Raw genomic sequence first — 12,158 nt, 5'->3', positions numbered from 1 at the left:
GATACTAGAGAATAATTAGTAATCTGTATCACATGCATGTCATTTCAACAATTCTCTAAGGGTGATCGTATTGTCCACATTCATTGGATAGGATGGTTGAAATTCAGAGAGAAGAGATTACTCGTCAGAAGTCAGTTAAATATGTAGATCGAGGAAGAAGAATGATTATAATCAAGGCAGCAGCACTATAGTAGGTTCTCAGCTATGAGAGAGAAGAAAAACAAATAACTACTTAATGTTGTTTTGCAATCCATCAGAAACCCGGCAGCTGCAGTGTTCATGTGCCATTGGCAAGTCTGTTTTGCAGACAATCTTGTGGGAAATGACATAACAGGAAGAAAAATCATTGAAAGTAGTAGCTAGATTTAAGCCCTTGGGGGGTGGGGGAAGCACGATTTGTTTTCAATTACTTGATTATATGATTATACAGGTCTCAAAGTTTCTCCCATATGCCCTGCCTGGGGAGTTAAAATCTCCATTTTTAAAACTATCAGCTTCAGTTGAATTTTCTGTTTGTGAGAACAACCCTGGGAACACAAGTAATATAAGTTTACACACAAAAGAAATTCAACCCTGAAAATATGGGAATGACAAGAAAATAAAAAATGTAGTAGCAAAAATATTGAACAAGCCAATCAATTTGCCAAAATTTTGAGGTCAGATGTCCATGAGCCATGAAGTTGTTTAAAAATTGCTCTGGATAAATAAATGTATGTTTGGAAGAATTGCTAACACAGTAATTTTTGAAATTTCTCTCTAGAAAAATGATAAATAAAAAGTTAGGTGAGAGGGAAAAAGCTTTAGGGCCAGTGACAACATGAATACTAGGGAATATATCTAGGCATCAAGATGACATATTCAGCAGTACATAATCACTACTTTTACTCCTCCCATTTATGGGGAGAAATTTCTAAACAGCCTCAATTATTTTAAAACAACCTTAAAAACTTCCAGGCATTAGAAATGTTAAGTCAGCTATCTAATATTAATTATTTCCTTTTAAAAATTCTTTTGACTTTTTCATTATATGAGAAAGACTCAGAGTCCATTGGTTTTTACACTCCTTTAAAAATTTTTTTAAAGGGGCACCTGGGTGGCACTGTGGGTTAAAGCTTCTTTCCTTTGGCTCAGGTCTGATCCCAGGGTCCTGGGATCGAGCCCCACATCAGGCTCTCTGCTCAGCAGGGAGCCTGTTTCCTCCTCTCTCTCTGCCTGCCTCTCTGCCTACTTGTGATCTCTGTCTGACAAATAAATAAATAAAATATTAAAAAAAAAAAAAACACATTCTTGTATGTTCTATTTATCCTGTCCTTGAGGATGTCTGAAATTCCCACCATTTTATCCAGTTCCTTGGGTAATGCTGTATATTTGGGCTACCATGACAGTGTAGGCAGTCAAGGGCAGGCAGCTGCAAGATGGGCCACTTAGTCATGAAGATTATTTTGATATTTTGAAAGAGAAAGAGAGCTATTAATTGAGATTCCCTTTTACCTAAGAAACTTACCTGTATAACAGGACAACCTTTGTTTTCCAGTTTGTCTTACCTCTCTGCTAATGGTCTTCCTCCTCTTTGAGACCCCTACTCTTCTCCTTAGCTCAGGATGTCATGTAAGCCTCATGTTGCCTAACCGCCTTTGAAATTTCATGTCTTTGTGGATTGCTTATATATGGGAAACTAATTTAATTTTCTCTTGTTAATCTATTTCGTGTAAATGTAATACTTGATCCAACTAAAAGAACCTTGGACAGAGGAAAATTTCTTCCTCCTCAATAACAGAATACCACAGCCTGGGTGGCTTCAACAATAGAAATTTATTTTTTAACAGTACTAGAGACTTGAAGTCCAGTATCAAGGTGCTGGCAAGATTGGTGTCTGGTGAGACCTTTCTTCTTGGGTTGCAGAAGGCTTCCTTCTCATTGTATCCTCACATGGCTTGCCTTCTATGTGCACATGAGAGATAAGGGTAGAGAGAGAGAGGGGAAGAGGGAACTCTCCACATTAAGATTCATTTAATTTAAGGTTAAATATCCTATCTCCAAATACAGTCACATTGGGAGTTAGAGCTTCAACATAGGAATTATAAGGAAATTCAGTCCATGACAAGTCTGTCTGCCCTCCCCAAAACACTGTTGGAAAACAAATCCATATCCTGAATACAGAAGGACGATAGAGACTTAAAATCTCTTCACACAGCCAGTTTTACATATTTATCAGCTGTCATTTTAGAAATCACAAAGTAGGGTCTTGGTAGTGTGAGACATGGTTGTGGTATAATAACCTAGGAAAAGACAATATATCATTCGCAGGTAGGAAAGGTCTCATGGGGCACAGGTAGTTGAAAGTTAACATAGGGGCAGGGATGCAAAATGGGCTATAGGAATTATATTTGTCCCGTTCGTGTTTCTCTGGCATAAGCCATCTCCTTTTCTACTCTTTGCTAACAAAGAGTTCTTAGTAATACCCTTTTGTGATTTACTGTCACTGTCTCGATCCCCTTGTTGGATATTACTGTCTAGTTTCCCTCAGTGTTCTTGACCCATGACATTTATCCTAATCATGGTTCTTTTCCTTGGACATGTTGACAGAAGTTCCTGTTAGACGTATTGTTAAAATAATAACTGCATATGCTCTTCTAAGTACAATAGTTGATACTGTTGTACACTTATCTGTAAAAACATTATCAAACACTTCCTGAGAACTTAGAATGTGCTAAGTGTTTTACATTTATCTTTCCACTGTATTCTCATAACAGCTCCAACATTACGTTCTTTATTAGCTCCCTTCTCTTCTGGTGTGTCCCTTGTTGTATCACCATATTCTTGTCTCACAATCAGAACCTGTACCTAACCTTTAGGATATAATTTAGGATATAAAATTACAAAGAGAATGGAAGATTGTTTCAAACCTGAGTCCTTATGAGACAAGAGCACTAGAGCAGGTGGCCAATTCAGTAGTAAACTTCTATTAGACCCATTTGTTTGGTGCTGAGTAATGAAGACAACTGCTTGATGGGTAGATTTTCCACTTGACATTAGGTTGTTGTTTACCTTTGTAAGGAACATTGTACATGAGTGTTTCGGAAGACCTTCATCTCTCCTAAGGGCATCTTTAACCTATGCAGGGCAGTCAGCTCATCTGTCTTATTGTGGCTCTACATCAAGGGCTCCTTTCTCTTAAATAACCAGGAATTTGACTGATAATCTTTTGGAGTGAAAGAATGTTTTAGACGTATAATTGTGCTTCCAAACTCTTAATCTCTTTGGAACATCTTTTGTTACTCATGTAATGTAGCTGGAATTAGATTATTTCAAAATTGATTCAATTAAATGTAATCTATAAATTATTTTAAGCAACTATTATATTAATGTACAGTAATTACATTGAATGAGTGCCTAAAATGTGCGTGGTATTATACTAAAATGAGATACTATGTAAATACTAACAACAGTCTGAATATTGAATATTTGTTACCTCTGCTTAAAGATGCAGAGAATGAGGTACAGAAAGGTTAAATATCTTTTCCAGGGCTACAGAACTTATAAATGGCTGACAAAGTTGGGATCTGAAGCCCTGGCTGACAAATTGCATTTCTGATATGTTTCAATGTTATTCTATGGTTTCTGAAAGAGTTTGACTTTCTCACAGGTGACCACAGCCTCTACAGTCAATTTTAATCCCAGTGTATATAAAAGATTTATTTGGTTCTCACTTTTTCATATATTTTCTATAACAGACCCAAATTACTTTATATGTGTTAAGTAAAAATCATGCCTCCTTTATATATACTAGAAGTTTTCTTTGTCTTGAATAAAGGAATACCAGAGACCAATCCAGGTTAGAATTTTCTTGAACCACGTTAAAGAAAACATAGAAAGTATTAATTTTTGTTTGGCATTTTAACTTTAAAGACACTTTATGCTCTTGAATGCTAGAGATTTAGCTTAAACCCTTGGTCCTGCTTTTCATTCCCAGGCCTGTTTATGACCTTAGGATCACTGCAAATTTTGTGAATGGGCATATTTGGGTATTTTTTGTTTTGTGTTTTGTTTGTTTGTTTTTTGGGGATATGTGTTCATATCTGTGGGCTTCATATCTGTGTTTCCAAATGAGTATGCATTTCTGTATGAGTACATGCAAGTCTATTTTTTTCTCACAGAGAGAGTTTTATTTCCAATGAGGTCTGTAATGAAGTTGGGGTAGCTCCTGATATTTGAAAGAATTAAAATCCTGCTTCCAGAGAATTCAGCATCAACTCTTCTATTTGTCGATATTCTCCCATCCCCAGGTCCCTCTGCCCACTTATTTTCTGACTAAAACCATAAGCACTCTCAGGGCCAATTTTCAAAAAATTTTACTTTGAAATTTTTATTTGATCAGCAGCCTCAAGATCTGAAGGGGATTACGTTTTTCCCCTTTTCTTGTTTCTCGAACTAGCATAAATAATCTTCTTTGTGATAATACCCTGTCTCCCAGAGCGCTTGTTTATCATAAGAGGACTCTTGTTTCCATGGACTAATGCACTCAGAAGCTTGGCTGACTTTCTGATGCAAATGTCAGACAGGAACCATGTCTTTGCTTTTCCAGCCAAATTGTTTCATTTTTACAACACTATGTTTGATTTATGGGGGTCTTTGAAATATTGAAATTGCCCCCTGCACTAAAAAAAAAAAATGCAATATGTAGGCATTTTAGTATAGCAGTATTAATAAGAATAATTTATAGGGGAAATGGGTTGCAGAGTTTTGGAAAATACTCAACTCTTTGAGCAAAATATGACAGTGTCAATGAACAACACTGACATTTTAAAGGGAGGTACATATATTGAGGAATAACCAGAGCCAATCCCAAGAGAATGCCATAATTTCTTAGTTTAGATTTAAATAACACGTATAGAAATAACAGAGAAAAGGAACGTAAGAAATCAGTTTATTTTTGTGTTCCTTGTAGTATGCTTAGGTTTTTGTTTTTTTTTTTTTTAAGGTTTTATTTATTTATTTGACAGAGAGATGGAAAGAGCAAGCACAAGCAGAGGGAGTGGCAGACAGAGGGAGAAGGAGGGGGAACCCAATGTGGGACTCAAACCCAGGACCCTGTATCTTGACCCGAGCTGCTGAAGGCAATTGCTTAACCAACTGAGCCACCCACTAAGGGTCCCACTTAGTTTTTTGCTTGTTTGCTTGTTTTAATCAACAAATGGTCTGAAGTGACCATCAACCACATCCCTACTAAAAAATAGGATTTCTATCAGTCAGACATTAAACTGAAGACCATTGCTCTGTCTATATAGGAAATGAAAAGGGTGGAAAAAGGAACTAATTCACTGTACCTATTCAGCATGCGAGGAATAGGGAAAGACAGCTTACATGTCTTTTTAAATTTCATTCCTTCTATATGACATAGGAATAGGTGTTAATGTTCACATGTCATTGCTAGGAGTCAGAGAGGTGAAATGACTTGCCTAGAGTCTCATGGTCTGTAAACCTTGGGTCAGATATGCAATTCACAGAACATGTTGGTGAAAAGAAGATAATAGAGGAAAACAATGGATTAGTTTGAAGACATATTTATTTCATATATAGTTTTAGAATATCAAAATACTACTACATCCTATAAGTCAAAAATTATAACTTTCCAAGTGTATGGTATTATTTCAACCCCAGTTGGTATGTTGGTGTTGTGGAGATAGGGAGTAGATAGGGAAATGTGATTTGCATTGCTCTTCAGAGTAGTTTTATCATAGTTTTATGTACCAACTAATTGGTTTTGTGACCTTTAAAGGTCAGAGGGAATCTTTCAAGATGCTTTCATCAAGGACCATGTTTGACAATAGCCACATGACAATAAAAATTGAAATAGAGAGTAAGAGAAGCAGAGAAAAATTCAGTGGAAGAACAAAGAAAACAGGAAAATTGAGGGATAGGAGGAAGAAATGTTGATTAAATCCAATGCCCTAAAGACATAGACAGCTCTGGATAATTTTATTCATTTGTGTTTGATTAATTTTTGAACACTTGCTATGTACTAGCCTTTGTTCTGGATGGTGAAGATAGAGTTCCATGACTTCAAGGAACTGACAGACTAGTGGGCATGACAACCAAAGAGATTTGTCATGGTGCCACCACGGGGATAATTGAGTCACCATGGGAGAACAGTGGAGGGCCTCTAACTCAAACTGAAAATGTCCAGAAAGGCTTCTAAATGGATGTGGCAGTTACATGGGGCTGAGACTAGAAGGGTAAGAAAGAGTTAGGCAAAAATGGGGAGCTTTGGGCAGGGGACAGAAAAGTATTCCAGGCATATTCTTTGATGTGCAGTAGCCTGTAAGCAAGCACAAAACGGCACATTATGGGAGATGTAAGTAGTTGGAATTCTTGGAGAATAGAGTGAGAGGACACAGGAAGTAAGAAGTAGGGTTAATAAGTAGACTAAGAGGCTGTGTATTCTGTCTTTGATTAAAGCAAACATCATTATCACCACTGCCATCATTATGTCCTTCATCTGTTCACTATTCACAAGCATTTGTTATACAGCAGATTCTCTGCTATGCAATGTGGTGGAAGAGTTTGTCCTAGAAGAGTTTGGAAAAACATTCCTGTATTTCCTTTTTACTCTCATACTCAAAATGCTGCTGAAACCATATGAGTGGGTATTTTACACATCAACTAATACTCTGTGACACCAACTGGGTGTCCTTATAATTCAGTTTAATTCTGACTGACTAGCTATAGTTTGGGGTTCCCATGACCTGCTCCATAGATTCAGTAACTTGTTAGAATGGCTCACAGAACTCAGGGAAACACTAAGTTATGTTTATAATTTTATTACAAAAGATAAAATAAAGGATACAGATGAATAGTGAGATGAAGAGATGCACAGTGTGAGGTCCACAAGTGTCTCTAGCACAGGAGCTTCTGTCCCCATGGAGTTACAGCACATGGATGTGTTCATCAACCCAGAAGCTCTCTAAAACCTATACTTTGGGATTTTTGTGAGGTCCTCATGATATAGGTATGATCAGTCAGCTCAGTCCTCTTCCCTGAAGGTGGGGGGTAAAATGGAAGTTCTAAGCTTCTAATCATCATTGGTCTTTCTGGTGACCAGGTCCCATCTTGAAACAATCTAGGAGCCCACCAAGAGTTGCCTCATTAGAACAAAAGACATTCCTATCACCCAAGACATCCAAAGGGATTTAGGAGCTTTGTATCAGGAACCAGGGCCAAAGTATATATATTAGAACAAAAAATGTTCCTACTTTTCTTATTATTCAGGAAATTACAAGCGTTTTAGGAGCTCTGTTCAAAGAACTGGGGCCCAAGATCAACATACATGTTTCATATTATTTCACACTTTATTTATTTATCCCTGTATTCTGCATGATAGCCCCAAATTTCATTGTGTGTGAAAGTTGTTAGTTATACATACTACATACTTACTGAATTGTCTTGATGTTGTAACTGATTCTAGAGTGTAGCTAAGGATCAGAAAAGAGTTAAAACTGCACGAGGAAATTAAGAAAATATTTACGGTAGTGTCAAGAAGAATAAATTCATTAAGAATAAGCTAGAACAAAAAATGTATTGGACTTGTACATTGAAAAATATAAAATATCATTGAAAGAAATTTTAAAGAACCTAGATAAGTAGTAAGACATTATACATGGATTGAAAGATTTAATATTGTAAAGATGGCAATACTCCCAAAATTAATCTATAAATTCAAAGTAATTCCTGTCAATTCCTAGCTGCCTTTTTTTGCAAAAATTGGCCAGCTGTTCCAAAATTCATATGGAAATGTAAGGGACCCAGAAGAGCCAAAACAATTGTGTAAAAAGGAAACAAAGTCAGAGGACTAGCGTTTTATAATTTCAAATTTCATTCCAAAGCTACAGTAATTAATATAATGTGATACTGCATAAAGATTTGTAATAATGGAATGGAATTGAGATTCTAGAAATAAACTCCTACATTCATGGTCAACTGGTTTTTGATGAGGGTGTCAAGACAATTAACTGGGGGAGAGAATGGTTTTTGAAGGTATAAACTTCCAGTTATAAATAAATAAGCCATAAGAATGAAAAGTACAGCATAAGAAATATAGTTTATACTGTAATAGTAACTTTGCATGGTGACAGATAGTAACTACATCTACTCTGGTGAGCATAACATAATGTATAGAGTTATCCAATCACTATTTTGTATACCCAGAACTACTATAACTCTGTATGTCAAACTATACCTCAATTAAAAAATAACAATAGTTTTTTTTCAACAGATGTTTCCAGAACAACTGGATATCCATGTGCAAAAGAATAAAATTGGACCCCACCTCATATAATATTTAAAAATTAACTCAAAGTGAATCAAAAACATAGTGTAAAAGCTGAACTAGAAGAAAACATGGGAGAAAGTTTTCTTGACATTTAACTAGGCGATGGGTTCTTAAATATGATTCCAAAAGTAAAAATGGATAAATTGGATTCAGTGAAAATTTAAAATACTTTTGTGTTCAAAGGATACAACCAAGAAAATGCAGAGACAATCTGTACATGGATGAAAATATGTAAAAATTTTATCTCTGATAAGGGACTCTTACATAGAATATATATAAATAATCTTTTACAAGTCAACCTAAAAATATAAATAACCCAATTAAATAGGTTTAAAGGATTTACATAGAAAGAAAATATACAAATGACAAAAAGCACATGAAAAGAGGCTAGGCATGGTTATAATCAGGGATATAGAAATTAAAATCACAGGGATTTACTGTCTACCTACTAGGATGGCTATAATAAAAAAGTAAGAGGATAACAAGTATTGGTGAAGAATAGTAGTAAGTGATATGGAGGAGAAATCAGGGCCCACATAAACTGCACATGGGACTGTAAGATGGTGCAGGTCCTCTGACAATAGTCTGGCAGTTCCTAAAACAGTGAAACATAGTGTTACACTTTCAGCAATTCCATTCTAAGGTGTGTATGTGTATCTGTGTGTGCGTATATCTGTATCTAACTATCTCTCTCTCTCTATATATATATATATAAATATATATATATCTAAGAGAAATGAAAACATGTCTACACAACAACTTCTACATGCAGCCTATATAAGCATGCCTTAAATTAGGGAAAAATGGATACAATCTAACTATCAGCTGATGAATGGATAAACAAAATGCAGTATATTTATACAATTGGATATTATTTAGCCATAAAAAGGAATAAAATACTTAAACATGATTTAATATGTTTCCCTAAATGAAAGAAGCCAGATATAAAATACATACTATACGATTCCATTTGTGTGAAATCTCAGAATAGACAAATTCGTAAAGACAGAAAGGAAATTGGTAAAATGAGGATGATTTGGAAGTCTCTTCATTCTGTTCCCTGCAATAAGGGTTGATTTACCCAAAAGGCATTTTATACACAGTGTCTTAGGCCCATGATAATTTTTACTGTAGTTTCACTGAAGAATATAATCTTGGTATCTATCTTTACACTTTTTCTTTCTTTCTTTCTTTCTTTTTTTTTTTTCAGTAGAGGAAGGTACCGACAAAGGAAATGTGGGATAGGGCCTACCAAAGTCATAATGAGATCCTTCCTGCTTCACTTGAAGACCTCCTCACCTCATCCCACACAAGGAAGAAATTCCTAGGATGAAAGAGAAACCACATATCATTGTGATAAATTAGAAAAATGGCCATCATACTTTGTAGAGTTGCCCATCAAGCAGTGGGTTCACTGTCCCCATGCATTGCATCTGGTCAAGCCTTTGATCAGGAGATGGTGCATATGTGTCATTGCCTACGCCATAAGAGGTCTTGCAGTTTCCAACCTCATGCCTTTAGAACTACCCATGTGGACTAGCCTGGACTAGCCAGCTGAAGGATGAGGGAACAGGTGGAAAGAGGACCCAGTCATCACATGGGACCTAGGAAGTCCTTTTAAACCAGCAAGCCCAATCTGCCTGAGAGACCAGATATCAGGCATACACCTGAAGACAGAGATCAGCTGAACGTAGCTCCTTACAAGCTTACAATAACAGCCCAATGTAGTCACTTACATTTTAATATTTGATTCCAATTTTGATACACTAGTTCACAAAAACTAGCTTAAAAATCACAATTTTGAAGTATTTATCCTTGAGTTTGGTTATGTTCATTTGACCTAGCTGTAGTATCTATTGGGAATATTTTCTGTTTTCTTCAGTGGGATTTAGAAGATTATGCCCTTCCCTTGATTTCAGAAGGATTAGCATTTAACACTGTGTTTGGAGGCAGAACAGTCTCTAGATTAAAATATGTGATCTTGGCAGAAGCAGGGAACTGAAATATAATTTCCAGTTCTTGGATCTACCTCAGACATCACGTGCAGGCTCTTTTTCTTGCAAAGTAACATGATAATTTATTTTATTCAATTACTTAAAAGCACTAATAAAACAACAACAAAAAATAAAAGTGCTAAACAGATTATGGAAACAGCAAGAGCATACAACACAGTGGGTTTTTCAACACATAGCGTCAGAGTCCAGCTGATAGTGGTTTTCATAACTTAAAAACACAATTTTGGGAAAGTGAAACATACTCTTCACTTGGATTCTGAAGTTAGGTGGTTGGACAAATAAAGACTCTCCCTCTTAGCTTGACTCTGAAACAAACTGGTTATTGTCTTCTCTCCAACAAAATTAACTATAAGCCTTAAGTTGCAGCACAGCATGAAATAAACCCCAGATAGTTGCAGGTTTAAATAAAAAGGGATGAAGCAAATACAAATATAATTTTATCTGTAAGGTGGGTTGAGAAGACTTTCTTATCATAAAAGCAAGGGAAGGGACGCCTGGGTGGCTCAGTTGGTTAAGCAGCTGCCTTCGGCTCAGGTCATGATCCCAGCGTCTTGGGATCGAGTCCCATATCAGGCTCCTTGCTCCGCAGAGCCTGCTTCTCCCTCTGACTCTGCCTTTCACTCTGTCTGCCTGTGCTCACTCTCCCTCGTGCTCTCTCTCTCTGACAAATAAATAAATAAATAAATAAATCTTTAAAAAAAAAAAAAAATAAAAGCAAGGGAAAAATCACAAAAGAATATATCAGATTTGATGCTTTTGAAGTATTTTGTCTGTGAAAAGATCATAAAATTAAAATGTAAGTAGAAAACTAGAAAAATACTTCATGACAAATTGAAAGTTTATACATTTATACATAAAGTTCATACTGATCAAAAAGGAAAAAGTCCCATAATTTATCAGAAAGTAATTAAATGTTTATCAACCTCATAAAATCATTTGTAATCAAAGATGTACTAAATAAAATAAATAGACTGAATAGTAATCTTATTTTCACCCATCAGTAATTCAACAAACTGAAGCTCTGCTTTTGCTGGGTACTATTGCTAGGTACTACTTTTATAAAACTAAATAAATCACCATCCCTTTTTTGGGGAGGGAGAGGTTCCATTCTCTGGAGAAAAATAGATCAGTAGGTCCATTATGCATGGAATCTCTTTACTTCCTCTCTGCTTTCTTCTAGAAAAAATCTAGTACTTACTGATCTATTCTCTATGCTTCAGCACCTTTAATACACTTGAATGTTGACTACTCCTAGATTGCAGTTTTTTGTGTCAGAGCTCATTCTTAGGCGTTCTTTTTTTGCTTGAAATATCTCTTTGTGAACTTTTTCTATATCTTTTTCTCCTCATCATTTTAGGAACCAAGCCAGACATCAAATCCTGCAGGAATTATTTATATTTCAGGGTGGATAGAGTATTTTTCTCCTAAGACACTTTCCACTCTGCTTTCATTTCACTTATTTCTATGAACAGAGAAGACCTTTTTGTATAACTATCAGAAGACTGCTCATTCTTTTTTTTTTTTTTTCTTATAGGATACAGACTATGTCTTACTCTTCTTTCTAACCTGAAAGACTATTGGAGTGCTTTGTCGAATGCATTTAATAAAAAAGAGGACTATCGTCACAGATGTTTTGAAATTAAAATTAAACACAGGACTCAAGTATATTTTGTGAAATTTTGCAATTTTTTTTTGAAAATAGTGGAAAAGCACCTACATGTTAGAAATCTGGCAGGAATCAACAGATTTTATATATCTACGTGATGAAATATGCAACCATTAATTGGTTTATAATTCATTTTAATGTTAGGGAA

The sequence above is a fragment of the Neovison vison genome, chromosome 11 (genome assembly GCF_020171115.1).
Source record: "Neovison vison isolate M4711 chromosome 11, ASM_NN_V1, whole genome shotgun sequence".
NCBI classification, from domain to species: domain Eukaryota; kingdom Metazoa; phylum Chordata; class Mammalia; order Carnivora; family Mustelidae; genus Neogale; species Neogale vison.
The sequence above is the reverse complement of the archived record's forward strand: the minus strand, read 5'-3'. Positions refer to the sequence as shown.